Here is a 14,982-nt window from a genome sequence, read left to right as displayed (position 1 = left end):
GTGCGTCGCGATGTATCGAAAAGGAAATTGACTGTAAACGGCGTTTGTGTGCGAGAGAGACGTAAATGTGGAAAGAGTATGAAATGTGCGATATAATAATCTGGCCGATTGGCAAAATTCTTCGTGCTTATAATCCGTCTTGCATCCGATTATTAATCCGCTTATAAGAGCGAGGAACCCAGGAGGTTAGGTCGTACGTATATTAAACGGCGCGATAAGTCTCGGAAAGAATTTCCTTGGATTCAAAAGCAATATGCGAGTCATTAGGTTTGCAGGAAACGTTCCACTCATCTAGAACACATCGATCGACGCTCGACGCTCTTCGATGCTGGATTTCGCGATAACGAGAGTTCGCGAGTCTCTTCGTTCGATGAGTCCGAAATCTATCCGGAGATTGAAACGTAATTCGCGGCAATAATAAGGCGATTGAAACCTGCGAATGAAGAAGAGCACACGCGAAAGCGTGTGCTCATTAATATACGTACGCACGTTTGCACGTACTACCTCTCTCTCTCTCTCTCTCTCTCTCTCTCTCTCTCTCTCTCTCTGTGTGTGTGTGTCTTATGCCTCTTCGTTTGTCCCGTTGATGAGAGCAGCGGCTTTAAAGCGAAAAGTTTGACGTGCTAGTAATTCCGGATTACTGTTATTATTGTTATTCTCCCGGCCGGGTTCGATCGGAATATTCATGAGATTAATTGGACGGTACATTTTCGGCGCGTAACTTAACATCCAACCCTCCTTCACAATTCACGGATGTACGCGGAGGATCGCGATGAAACACGATTTATATGCGGTGCGTTTTCTGCGTTTCATTTCTCCGCATAAACGATGGGACTTTCACTTGAGGGACGGCAGATTTTCAGTCAGAAATTCAGTCAAGTAACTGTCTCTCGCGTTCTGTCACGTTCGCCGCAGGCAGCGAAGAGTACGTCGCACGTAGTAATAATTGTGATGGGCGCCGCTTCCCCTGCTAAATGCGTCAGTCGTAGGATTTATGTTATGTCCCGGCAAGTGAGGGTCGCGTGGATCATCGAACAATTTGCAAACGTCACTGGATTGGAATTTCGAAAACGTGACGCGGACGATACACGTCTCGTATACGTGGCGGACACGGGCCATTTCACTGCGACGACATCGCGCACGCAATAAAAAAGGGGGAACAAACGATCCGCGTAAAATGTATGTACAACCCGCGCGCGCGCGCGCGCACTCTCCGTCGCCGTTGATATTCTATTTTCGCGTGATCGCGCGGATTTGAGCGCGATTCCGCGCGTCGCGGTGGTGCGGTCAATTCGACTTCATGACGTCGCCACGCACGCCATTTACGAGCTCGCCCCTCGCAAATGTGCTGCCTCGCGAAAAGGCCTTGCTCGCGTGATTTCGCGTCGTTAACGATTCGTGAAAAACAAAAAAAAAAGAAAATCAGAAAAAAAGAAAAGAAAAGGAAAAAAGAAACAAAAAAGGACACGAAAGAAAAAGAAAAAAGAAACACGTATCGACCGTCGCGCGACCGCGCTAGGACCGGAACGGATCTCCCGCGCTTCTGCACGAGCTGTTTACGCGTTTTTTTTCATGGCAGGATATTAGACGGGAGGTTACTAGCGGAGGTCTGCTAGCGGCGGATTTTATGGGGATCATTTTCTCTACCGTCTCTCGAGTTTTCTTCTCTCGAGTTTTAAGCTAGTTAAATTTTAAGCAGTCTTGATTGAAAAAGAAGTTTGAAACGAAAGATCGAGATCGAAGAAAAGTATCGAGAGTCAAAGATATTGCAAAGAATGACAACAGGATCTTATGTGACTCGCATCACACGCGTCAAAGGTAATTCGATGTAATACACGTATTTATATTGAGCGCGATAACGCGCGATGTACACACTTCTCCCCCCGGTTTTCTTTTTTTCTTTCTTTCAGTTTTTTGTTTTTTTTTTATTTTTCCCATTTGATAAAAATCGATATTGGCTGTAATACGATAGCGCGCCACACAACGAGGAACATTTTATCGAAGCTTTATTCGCCGGATTTTAACTAAATACCTGCGGAATTTGAGCCAACTGCATACATATGTAACATTTAAAAACCTACCTTCGACCGATGAAACTTGATGGTGGCTGCGTTTTGAAACGCAGGTTTAACACGCGTTTATAACGCGTGGCACTCTCGCCTATTCTATTTTGCGCGAAACCGAATGTTTGAACATACTCATCCGCCAGAGTAAAAAAAGTCTGGCATCTAAAGAGACAAGGAAACACGGTCTCGAATCGCCCAACTAATTAACAACGAGGACAAAGACGCATGATGATTCGTACAGCATTGGACACGGAATTAACAATGATCGATTGCATCCGGACACATCAATCAATCAATCAGAGAAACTTTCAGATATTTGTCATCAGCGAATATTGCTGTGTTTAGCTCTTAGACGGCTCTGAGAATCTGAGAATCGATCGATCGATTGCGGCGCAACATTGCGGCCGGCGTGTACCACATTGACTTGCTTCCATCTTCGGCAAGATTTTACATCGTATCGTCGCGACTTCGTCGCGTTCTTTCATCGTTCTCACGTTTGACGCGAACATATTAACGCGTCTGTCTCCTTCTTATGCTTATTGTACGATTGCTTAATACGAACGCGAGATGAGATATAGGCAGAGTGAAGAACGATGTCGAAAAAGCTTTCGGCCCCACCGCGGATCGCCTGTGAATGTATCGTGTAAGCTGCTGAAATGCACGGCGTGAATGTCAATTGACGTCGCGCGAGAATGTGTGCGTGAGTCGCGGTCAACTCCTCGTCGTCAACTTTCGACGTTCGACGGGTCGATGGTAGAGAGAATGACCTCGGTTTCTCCTTTTCATTTTCTTTGTTTCGCGTTAAATTAAATACTCCAGCTTCGTAGGAGGCTATTAAAAAGAAGTTACGAGAAAAGGAGCCAAATGGGATCAGAGCGGACGTAAATGTAATAAACGTAATAGACCAGTGTTATACCACCAAGTTTTATACTTGGAATAAGTTATAACTGCGCTTTTACATCGCCTAAGCAACGTGGGAGGGGCTCTCTTTTGCCTGCTGCTCGTGCGTTCATTATTATTGCGCGTGAGCATCGTGAAGGAAAAATTGACGTGAATACCGCCGATTTTTCTCTTCAGCGGTTTAGCTCTTCAACAAATACCGGACTGCGCGTACGCGGTCGGAATATTTTCCACTAAAAGTTAGCTAAATAACATAGAGTGCGGAAAAGAATATTACGAAGATACGACACGTCAAATAAAATATCCTTATCCGACTCTTGGTTCGCGTATAAGTTCGCGTATAACATTAAGCTTGTGTCGGCGCATTGCGTATGTATATTTCTCTCGCACTTTTCTACACCCAGTTATCCCATTTTCCTCCTCTCTTGAGCGAGCAAGATGCCTTGTGCGCGTCTTGTAAGCGCGATTCACACTCAAATACTCAATTTCAATGGAAATTGAAATAGGCAAACGTGCAACAGTACATGCAAGAGTACATTCGCATATCTGCGAAACTGTACGTTTCTGCCGGCTTCTCATCAAGAGGCACACCGTGCCTATTATACGCGAAACTCCGAGTTGAAACGAGGTGAGATTTTCATATCTCAGCAATGGCCGAACCGATCGAGGTTTTTTTATACCGAATCGATTCGGCCTTCAAAAATAGGAAGAAAAGTGTTCTTGTGCTTTTTGTGTACGTTGTCTCTAAGTGGAGATATTTTAAGATAAAGTCTGAATCACGGAAAATTTCGATTCGGTAAGAAACGTCGGACGCAAACGAGTGGGGCAAAACGTGCACATTGCTTTCCCGACACCAGGGGCACTACGAGAGCGCTGAAGAAGCAAAGAGCAGCGAGTGCGAGTGAGCAAGTGATAGAGAGTAAGAGAGAGAAGAATATTGCTAGAATACAGGAGGTGAAAATGTGTGACAGAGAGAAAGAGAGCGAGAGCGAGAGCGAGAGAGAGAGCGAGAGAGAGAGAGAGAGAGAGAGAGAGAGGGGGAGAGAGAGAGAGAGAGAGGGGGGGAGGGTGGGAACAGGTGAGAAAGAGAACGGGCGAGAGGGATGAAAGAGAGAGGCATAAAAAGGTGAGAATGTTGGTATGCGTTGGTATGTTATGACGCACGTCATTTGATTGCCGATCAGCTGATGCTGAGCAGACGATGTGATGAGCTATGTCATCGAGAAATCAATACCGGTGTTTATTGACTCGTCGTCCAGGGTGATCGCCTTTCAATTACTGTGAATTACGGTGAAGATAATAAAAAAAGGCGCCAAGTACAAGCGCAACACGTATTGCGTTATTTAAAAAAATTTCAAATTCAAATTATTTTTTTAAGGTATATATGTGTACATAACATAAGTTTCTACAAGTAAGACTTATACTATGTACATACGTATCTACATAGATATATACGTATGTACATACGTACATATCATACAGGGTGTCTTATAACAAATCTGGCAGAGCTCGTGGAGACATAGAGCGGGTTGAGACAAATATAAGAGTCCCATACCGTTTTGTGAAATTCGCAATAATTATCAAGTTATTAATGACAAAAATCTGAGGAATGAGCGCGCGCCGAGACGTTATGGGAGGAGCATCTAGCCGCTCAGGTTAGAGAGCATTGCCTAGTCAACAAAGAAACTGTTGCCGGCGCGCGGCGAGAGGAAGGACAACGCATCAATGTTCATGTCCTTACCTCGCCGCTCCTACATCCCGCCGCACCGCGTCTAAGCTCGCGCCGATATGGCCGTTGAATATTCGCGATTACAATTACGAGATTATTTTATGAAGTATCACAGATAGCTCATATTGAATTGTAAATTGTAAAGTTCAAGGTTCAAAAGTTCTTTGATCAAGGAAAACGTCGAAAAGAAAAAAGCGATAGAGAACGGTGAGATCTACAGAGATTCTCATTGTTTTCTATCGCAATCTATCGTTCTGCCGCATCGGATCCGAAAGAAATGATATCGCGTAAAGATAGAGTACGATGAACACTTTTCATCGTATTCTATTGTACTCTATCGTTGGGAGAATATTTAATTGAGTATCAGAGTATGATAGAATTCGCGTAGAGAGACTCATCGTGTCCTATCGTTTTATTCATGTCTACACGGAAAATATGTTTGGTTGAATGAACCAATTTTCTGACGACAAGAAACGTGTAAAGAAAGCGTCAATCAATCATACATTTATGCATGTCGAAGTAACACACTCGGATTTGTTGCGTTGTATTGCGCGATTATACCTAGGAATCAATTTTATGCCGAGGCCATATCGTTGGTGCACCATTGACAACGATGGTCCTCTTTTCGCAATTGTACGATACAGAACTTTCAGTTTCTTCTGTCGTTAATATACCATTGACAAGAATTACGATATAAGACAACAATTTATGCGTGATACATGGCAAAAATGTTTGGTCCATCTCATTTACGAAAAATGAGATGATTCTTTATGGAGACATGTGTGTGTAAAAAGATATATTTTCAAATACCGTTACCGTGATGTCGCTTTATCAAGTATCATTTAAATGTCGCTCTTTTGTATTCGGCAATTCGGATATGATATCAGCAACGACGACAACGGCACAGGCTCGTACACAGGCGGGACATTTTTGTTGCAAATTTCACAGTCGATAAAAGCCAGAGACTCTCTGGCGATAAATGTAACTCTCGGGATAACATCACTGGTGACTGGTATGTTCGAACCTCTGACAACGTAGAACGTTACCATACTATCGAACGTGAAAAATGATGACCATATTATGGTACGCGAGATTCTCGCATAGAAAAATCTACATCATTTCAGGATAACGTTCGAGTGTGAAGTGAAGAAAAAACGTCCTTATTACTTTTAAATCAACACAGACAATGGTTCTAAATCTAATGAAATCTATCGGAACCTAACATAAACAGGATCATTCCGCATCTTCTCCAATCAAAGCACAAAGCAAAGAAAGGGAGAAAACCCGCTGTTTTGGGAGTTAAATAGAAAGGAGAAATTTCAATTTCTCGCAATTTTTGCTCGCAGTCTGAAGCATCTGCAATAGACTTTCTATCGCCTTTCTATCATGAGTAAATCGATGGAAAAATGATCATCATCCATTCTCGTGGAAAAACTCAAATAAAACGCAAATGGCGTCAGCGACAGTTATTACAGTTAGCGGGTCGATATCTAGCGGGCGTCGATAGTGTCGTCAGTAGTCGCGCGCACAGTAGGAACTACGACTACTGACGCGAGGCGCGTGACATTATGAAGAAAAGTTGTGGCTCGTGCAATTTTGCTGTCAGAGGCGATATTACGAGGTTAGATAAGAAGTCTCTAGATGGGCATCTCTGTCCGCCTTACCTCGTGAGAACGCCTTACCTGATCGTTATCGTGTACGATATGCGGCGTAGTAGCGTGTACTCCTTCAGTCTTTGTTCTTTCCTTCCTCCTTCTCGTACTTTTCGGACAATGCACCCGAAATGTTGTTTCCTTCACGAATAACATGATGTCACTGTTATTCGAAAAATTTTACCTATAGCTATACAGCTCACGCGAAAGCAAGTGAAACGGTTGACTCGATTAAAGAAAAAAGAGAAAAAGTATTTGACATCCTCCGTCTCGATGACGACGACGACGACGATGATAAGAGGGGAGAGAGTTCATCTCGCGTATACCTATATAAAGAAGCATTAACACGTGACAGGCCAACGCGAGCGGATTTCGAGAGCTTGTCGTATCAGCATTTGTGCGAGCAAAGAAGGGAGTGAGAAATCGGAGGGTCACGTCGAGAGAAGCTCGATATGATCGCGATTTCTTTATGTTCGGTTGTTCCTTCGACGCCGCCGACTCAGCAATCGCAAATCGGCGATCCTCCGAGACTCGCGAACTGGGCTTGTTGGCTCGAATTTTATCTCGTCCAACTGTCACCTTGCACCTTGAGTTTTGCGTAGCAGCAATTTGCGGTTCAAGTATCGCATCAAGTAGTATACGCCCTCCTTGACGGGCAGATATGAATCGTGTGCTATCAAATACAGTCGCTATCAAATTGTATGTAAAATAACGTTGTCGCTCGGAAATCCCCATTACGACTCCGATCGGACGCGTTTTCACCGCACACGAAATTCCGCGCAATAGATGTCCCAACGGATCTTCAATCATGGAAATGCGTAATGTATTGCTATTGCACCCCTGCTATTGACCCCGCGTCGGTTTACCCGCTCGCGAACGATTCGCATGCGAGCAAATTTGGATCACCAGGGTCCTCTCAGTCCTACCTTTTGGCTTTTATCGACGCGGGGCTTACATGTCCCCCTTACATAAATAATTCACAAAACAAACACACTTCGGGCACACTAGCGTCAATTATGTATGTGGTGGTATATATCTCTTCGACTTTTATCTCCATTATTGCAATCAATATTCATTTACAAATGTACCGCGGAACGTATCGAAACAATCGAAACAATCGAAGAGCTTCTAAATTTGACAAATTAAATTCTACAAAAAAATGTTGCGACGAGAAATTTAACGTTCCGCCTGAATTGGGATCAAAATAATTTGTACCGCTCACGTGCGCGCGCGCACGCGCACCTGTGTGTGTGTGTGTGCACGCGTGCACTCAATTATTATTTTGCGAAATATCACGCAGTCAAGAGAAATGTCAGCGGAGAGAAAGAGAGAGAGAGAGAGAGAGAGAGAGAGGACCAAGCGAACGCATCACTATTACTCGCAGACGCGAAGCTCTGTGTCGCGGACAGCGGACGAAGGAAACGAGCGAACGACGGAGCTTAAGGGACCTGCGCAAGCACAGGTGCAAGTTCGAGGGTATAAAGAGGAGAAGCTCGTGCTCGCAGTGCGCACTTTGTGCTTCATCTGTCCGTCATACAGATCGCACGACCGGTCCAATCGCGCTCTCTTTTTCTCTATCTCTCTCTCTCTCTCTCTCTCTCTCTCTCTCTGTCTCTCTCTCTCTGTCTCTCTCTCTCTCTCTCTCTCTCTCGTTCTCTCTGTGTTCCCACCGTTGCGCACACGTAACTCTGTCATCGCGTAACGGTTACATCGCTGGTGCGTCGTTTCCTTCGCATCTTCGACGATTGAAACTTTTCGATAAGTTGGACTCTACTCCCACGAGAAAGCGCACAGTTTGCAGGTGAGTCGCCGTTTAAATCTTCGCGTTCTCCTTTCGCGCGGATTTTTCATCCTCGTGTGACATTAGAGTGTGACTTTGCGGAAACATTAAGGAATACTTTTTTTTTTTTCCCTTGGAACTCTGAGGCAAATTACATCGGCTATATAGTTTGTGTTATCGCGCCGTTTCGAGATTTATTTCAATCGTATCGTATCGTATCGATACTTTGCGCGCGACGTGTTATTTTACACGTTAAGCACGGTAATTATCTGCTCGCAAACAAGAAGGGGGATGAAAAATTGATGTCACGCGCGACATTATGTTAAATAGTTTGCGATCGTTAGATCTGTCACGCGTAATAATTGCTCGCCAATGCTGCGTCAACGTCGCATGCTGAAACGCGCGATACAGTGTGTTTGCGAGCGTAACGTTGATAGCCGCGACGCAAAGGGTTAATGCGGATCGAGAGTGTGGATCGAGGTGTTTTATTGGAATTTATAGTGCAATCGTCGTTAATTGGCCGTTAATGTAAACGGGGAACGCGTTGGATTCATCCATCAATCGGGAGATTGAGACGGACGTTTGCGTCGCTATGTGCACAGTGATTGTTGGATTTAACGAAACAACGTTATTTCAGTGAGAAATTATGACTTTCGATTAATCTTGGCCTTGCGTTGGTTCTTGCTTTGGCAAACGTAACGTAACAACGTGCGAGTTACTAACCGTTAATCATTTTTACAGATGATCGTACTCTCTGCAACGTACTGCAATAAATCACTTGTCAAGCTTAAGATTAATGTGACAAAAAGAAATGACGCGCTCAATCCTCAATGTTGGCATTAACTCTCTCGCGAGCGTGGTCGCGTGTCGCGAACACAAGTTCCATGTGAGCGTTACAGTTGTGAAAATACAGTTTTACGTGCGACGGTGTAACGACGGAGAGCTATCGCACAAACTCATAACTCGTTTCGATGCGTCGCATAAATTATCGCCGTATGTGTCGCGCATAATCCGCGTAAAACTGGATAGAAATTTTATGCAGCTGCATTGCGCCTTTATTGACACGTAATGTCTGCAGATTGCGCCGTTAAGCCGACATTTGATTTTAACGTGACGCCTCGCCTTTCAGTTGCGGATCAAGTGACGAAAGAGAGAGAGAGAGAGAGAGAGAGAGAGAGAGAGAGAGAGAGAGAGAGAGAGAGAGAGAGAGAGAGAGAGAGAGAGAACCGAAATACTTTGACAAAGTTTGATATACCGTCATGTAACGACCCGAGCCGCAACTACTAGCCCGTAGAGCACAAAGGTGCAGCGGTGTTATTCGAAGCTTCAATTACGCCGCTGAATGCGTGGTTTTCGCGGGGTGGTTTGTTTTGCGTACGTCTCTCCTCTCGGTCTTCTCCTACTTCGCCGCGGCGCAACACGGTTGTGGTAGCGCGGTGGGAAAATAAACGCGCGTGCTCTAAGAAAAATGGAAACGAAATAAAAATTCTCGGACCGCCTAAGGCGGAACGATTATCCCTGAAATCGCGTCAGTCGGCTGGAAGTCGGTTCTATGTTCCATAGTCCATATAGTCAAAGTTGTCCTTTGAAAAATATGCGTCTCATTCGTAACCCGTCTCTTCGTATAAACTTTCTGGACAAAAAGAACATACATTTGTCACATTTCCGCCGAAGCGTCCACTTTCTTTCTTTAGTCGCGACGTCCTTAGGTCAGTTCAACGTATAAATCGTCGTACATCGTTATCGTCGCTCTTCCTTCGGCTTCTACGTTATGTACGGCAGTTTCTCTCTTTCTCTCTCTGTCTCTGTCTCTGTCATTCTCTCTCTCTCTCTCTCTCTCTCTCTCTCTCTCTCTCTCTCTCTCTCTCTCTCTCTCTCTCTCTCTCTCTCTCTCTCTCTCTCTCTCTCTCTCTCGTTTGTAATGTGGGCAGATGGCGAAAGAATAAGACACAGCTTTTTTACAACGCAATTACCATGCACGTGTATACGTTTACTGCCGGAAATTTATTATTTGATTGTCGATAGGCCGCGATAGCTGCGATATATTATATGTCGCTAACAATAGAGAGAATGCGCACGGCGCTGAAATTTGCCGGCACGATTGCGATTATTAATTGCACTACAGATTAATGGTGCCATTAATAAGTCTCGCGGTGTGTAATAGCGATCGCTAAAATCGAAATAATTATTATAAATTGCGGGTATACGTATGTATACACGCGGATGAAGGGACGAACGCGGTAGGCATATTTAACCGACTTACGAAATGTATTTAGTAAGGAATGGCCAACGGCGGATTTATATAAATGTACAATAATGTTTCGATTACGATCGAACGCGTAGCACCTCGAGACGCGCGATAAAAGTTATCACGGCTCGACGAATCCCATCTCGATGCTATAAAATTTCCACGAGAAAAATTCCATTTTTACAACACCACCGACTTCGACGTATGTCGAACGTGAGTGGAATTCCATATTTGTGTAAATATTACGCTATCAACGTTGCGCCATGTCAATGGCGTCGAGTTCACGAGATACACCTTGCCGAACAATCCAACGTTCAATCAACGTTCGCGATAATTGCGATAATTCGGAGAGGAGTACACGAGTATTTTACGAGCACAGTTGCGCGCAAAGAGCGTGGGTTTAGGTGAATAGTAAAAAAACTACCAGGTTGCGGCGATATTGCGCTTGCGATTTAAGTCATCAATACATCGAAAGTGACAACGAAAAAACGACAAATTACGACAAATGTGCGTACGTGCGTACTCATGAATATATTATAAATTCAGGAATCGATCGGACGTATATTACGACGTCTCGTTACGATAACCTACTTTATCACGAAATATTACTATTCCTCATCGAAACATCGGCTGCGAAATCGCGGTGACATTTTTACGAAAATATACCAGAGTATATGAGTCAGTCAGTATCCAATAACATCGTTTGTTGTGCTTGCGAGCTTTTAGCGCAGCAGTTATTATACTTGCTAATATATCCGTAAATACCGCGTATAATCGCGACAGGCTCATTTTGCATCGCAACTCTAGCAACGAAACTTTCAGAGATAAAAACTTTGTCATGAAAATCGTCGTGTCGATTGCTTAGTCACGGTAATTTAACGGCGATGAGTATCGTATTCGCGTGCAGCGTGTGTATGTAATTTCATTAAACGCAACTAGTGTGATATAAACGCGGTAGAGAGACCGAGCGTTAGTCTTCGGGATTTCGTGTTTACTAATGAAATTACGGCACAATTAATTCCCCCTTCTCGTTAGCTTTGCCATCGTCGTCGCCGTCGCCGTCACCGCCAGAGCAGCGCGGGCAGTAGTTTTTAAACGATCTTGTCTATTACGCGCGTCGCGATGCCGTAAGTAGTAACCACTAACCGCTAACGGTACGGTAGAGCTTCCGCAGCGCGCGTTCGTTCTCGTTAAATCGCGACAATTTTTATCGTTATTTGAAAGCAAATTTAATGCCTATATATGCCTCGCGCGCGTTGGACTTTGCGTTAGGAGTAAAGTTTTGTCTCGGACGCAGTATTCGTAATTCTGTTACGGTGATTTTTCTCCTATTAGTTGAACGGACAGTTTCATCTCGCCTGTGCGAACGATCGCGGGTAAACGGATAGACAGAAAAGTATTTATCCACGCAGCGGCGTGGTGGTGATCTCATATTTTCGATGCATTCGCCGCGCTCTCCTGTTTATCATGATTCGTGTCCGATTCGTAACACAATATCACGATCCTCGATATGATTAACGCGGGATAATGATTTCATTAGAGCCGGTTTGTTGCCGCCCTTTGTGAGAGACGACGATGGTCCGACTAACCGTATTGTACGCGATGAGGTGGACGAATACGAAGACAAATGGAATTTTTTTTTCCTTTGACCGTTCCGCAAATTACGTTGCACAATCAGCATCGGGAAATTAATGCTATTATCGTCGCGTTAAGGGAGAAAGAGAGAGAGAGAGAGAGAGAGGGGCTCTCCTCAATGTTCCTCCATTATAACATTATTATCGCTACATTGCTAATGATTTTGGAATCACGTTAATGCATTTAATAGCGTCGCACGGATCACTCGTCGTGATTCACGCCGAGGGAATAAGAATCTATGCGCGCGCGCGCCAAAGTACAGCAAAGAAATATATTTTTTTGAAGAGAAACACAATCCTGTCCGTTGGCATCGGCGAGCACGATTCTCTCTCTCTCGTTAGAGAAGAAGTACGCGATCGTCCTCCAAAATTTACAACATCTCCGACTACTTGAGCGGCTATGCCGCGAGCTTCGATGTCATGGGAATAATTTCCCGTTCCGTAATCACAGACGTCCATATAATTTCCTCGTCGCAATCAAAGTTTTTCCTTCGGCAAACTAATCGAGACTCCTGCGCTAACGTAGGAAAATGAATTCCTCGGGGTAATGTTTAACGCGCAAATTTTATCAATTTTTCGCCTTTCTCGGCTATCGTCATGTTCAAGATTTCGACAAAAAGAGATCGCAACGTACAATAGAAATCTTAGTGTACACTTCGAAAAATGTTTATGTCCCAAGACTTAGATTACGGCTATTACGTGAAGCTGTTTAACGTAGTAAATCACATTCCTTACCAAAAATATAGCAAAAATACATTCCCCTTTGTCTGTCGTCATCGTTACATCGTCGTCCTGGGGATAATTTGCTCAAAGAGAAGCAGCGAACATGGAAAAACTACCAAGATGAGAGATATATGTTTTATCGAACATCTATAAATGCGGTCAGTACTGCTTATTACACAGGGCATTCTTTCATCTCGTTATAGCATCGTCCGCGATTACTTTCTCGGGAGAATAAAAATTTCCTCTTGCCTGCTTATTACTGGGAATACCGCTTGGTCGGATAAAATTTAAAATATCGTAACGCGCGACAACGCGTGATCCGAGAATAACGAAATTTGCGCGATTAAATACATAGAATGCATTATGCAGATTTCGCAACGATAGTAACGTGAAACTGCGAACGCGACATGCAATATTGCGATTTGCGAATCGTGTTATCTTGTTTTCCCGTGTAATCGAGCCTGTAATATAATTTTCCACTCGTCTGTTGCGTGCAATTTATACGTATAATCTCATTTGAATATCTAGTCAATCGTAATATGAATAATTGTACACAACGCAATAAAAACTCTCTCTCTCTCTCTCTCTCTCTCTCTCTCTCTCTCTCTCTATTTATATCATTGCGCAATATTAAAAAGAGCTGCACGCTTTAGTGACAAAACGAAGCTTTTTTCGGGAGAAGCAGAGTGTACCCGAGAATACGCGAGAATGCGCGTATTGTACGAAGACTTTGCGAGCTATGCTACATGCGTTCGTTTCGTTACACAAACTTTCACATCGGAGCTTATTGACGCGCAAAATTGACTCGTTCGCACGAGTAACGAACGCTCAACATTTCTCGCAAAGTGCGAGACTTTCGACGGACGTGATTTTTGCCTCTGACGTTTCCTCACCGAGATCGCTTCCAGTGAGATGTTATGCTCGACTTCTATTACATCACACGTCAGGGAACAAAGTGAAACGACGTGTTCGCTTTGACGATTCCTACGGCGTCGATCGGTCTACGAAAAAATGCGTGTCATTCGTCACACACCGGCGTGCTGCATGCTACGTGCGCGTATGTTTGCGTTGACAAATTGCTCGGCCAAGGAGAATATCGAACACGAGTCTGTATCGTATCGCTCTTATAGCTCTTATAAACTCGTCGTCGGCTGTGCTTTGCCGTCGTACAGCGGCGTTGTGTAACTTTGAAAATTGTCGTTCGGGCCGATATTACATGTTGACGTTTCACATAGACGTTTGCAGCGTATACGTGCATCCACGTAGTGTGCAAGGAATGCATCCATTTACATTTTCATGGACAGTGGATCGCGCGATCGCGCGAGTGTAACCGTAGAAATGTAACACCCCCCCTCCCCCTTCCCCCCCCCAGCCAGAAGCGCGCGATGCGCGAGTGGAAGGGTTTCGATAGAATTCAGATCCCGCCAAGACGTTTCCTCCTTCTCGAGACACACGAAATTACAGATGGAATACGGATTCAAAGTCGTTCGAACTTGCGAATTCTATCAAAATCTTCGTGGCGCGAATTTTTCAGCGAGTACCGCAATCCGGATCGACTTTCAGGGATTCCTAATTACCACGTCGTTAAATATTTGAGACTAAAAATGTTACTATCGACGAAAGTCGTTTAACTTTATCTTCTTGGTTTAAATGGAACTTCCTCCTCTCTTCGTGGAACCGAAAAGTGACGAAGAGTCTGTCTCACCGCTCAAACTCTCGTTTACAGTTAATCAAGATTGGCGAAATTAGCCATAAATTAAATTTTTAAAGGGTCTCGCCCATTATAGAGCTACCGGTAATCGAAATCGGTTTGTGCACTTTTAATCGACGCACTTTTTTATCGCCAATCGATCGCGTATATGGAACGCGTTATATTTTAGGAGCGAAACGACAAAGCCAAAGCAGACGCTTATCGATTCGAGGACAGCGATCGTTTTTGTATTTTCGATTAGCGCGATTTTTTACGTATCATTAATGCAAAGCGTGCGGCATAAGGACTCACGATATCTGTCGCTATCTGCTTCTGTCTGTGTCACAAAGTTGTTCGTAGATACAGAGTGGACTTGCTGTATGTGGACTAACTTTGCATGCCAATTAGGAGGAGCAACGTCAATTATTCGCGCAAATACAATTCGCCGATACAATAAGGCACCAAGTTGCGACGAGTTTCTGCACCCTTTCCGTGCTTTCCACGCTTTCCACGAAGGATGACATGCGCATCTTGATGGCTCAACTTCCTCACTTACCACT

At 44.2% G+C, this 14,982-nt stretch overlaps 1 protein-coding gene across 1 annotated transcript in view; it reads left to right on the top strand.

The window, feature by feature from the left end:
- Positions 1–7,959: 7,959 nt before the first annotated feature.
- Positions 7,960–14,982, top strand: part of Scp2 (Sarcoplasmic calcium-binding protein 2) — a 32,403-nt gene continuing 25,380 nt past the window's right edge. The window contains exon 1 of the mRNA XM_011137941.3: positions 7,960–8,148. The gene's annotated coding sequence lies outside the window, so the exon portion shown is untranslated. The remainder of the gene's footprint in view (positions 8,149–14,982) is intronic.

This window comes from Harpegnathos saltator, unplaced genomic scaffold (genome assembly GCF_003227715.2).
Source record: "Harpegnathos saltator strain DR-91 unplaced genomic scaffold, Hsal_v8.6 scaffold18, whole genome shotgun sequence".
NCBI lineage: Eukaryota > Metazoa > Arthropoda > Insecta > Hymenoptera > Formicidae > Harpegnathos > Harpegnathos saltator.
Note: the sequence above shows the minus strand (reverse complement) of the source record. Positions and strands in the feature narration are given on the sequence as shown.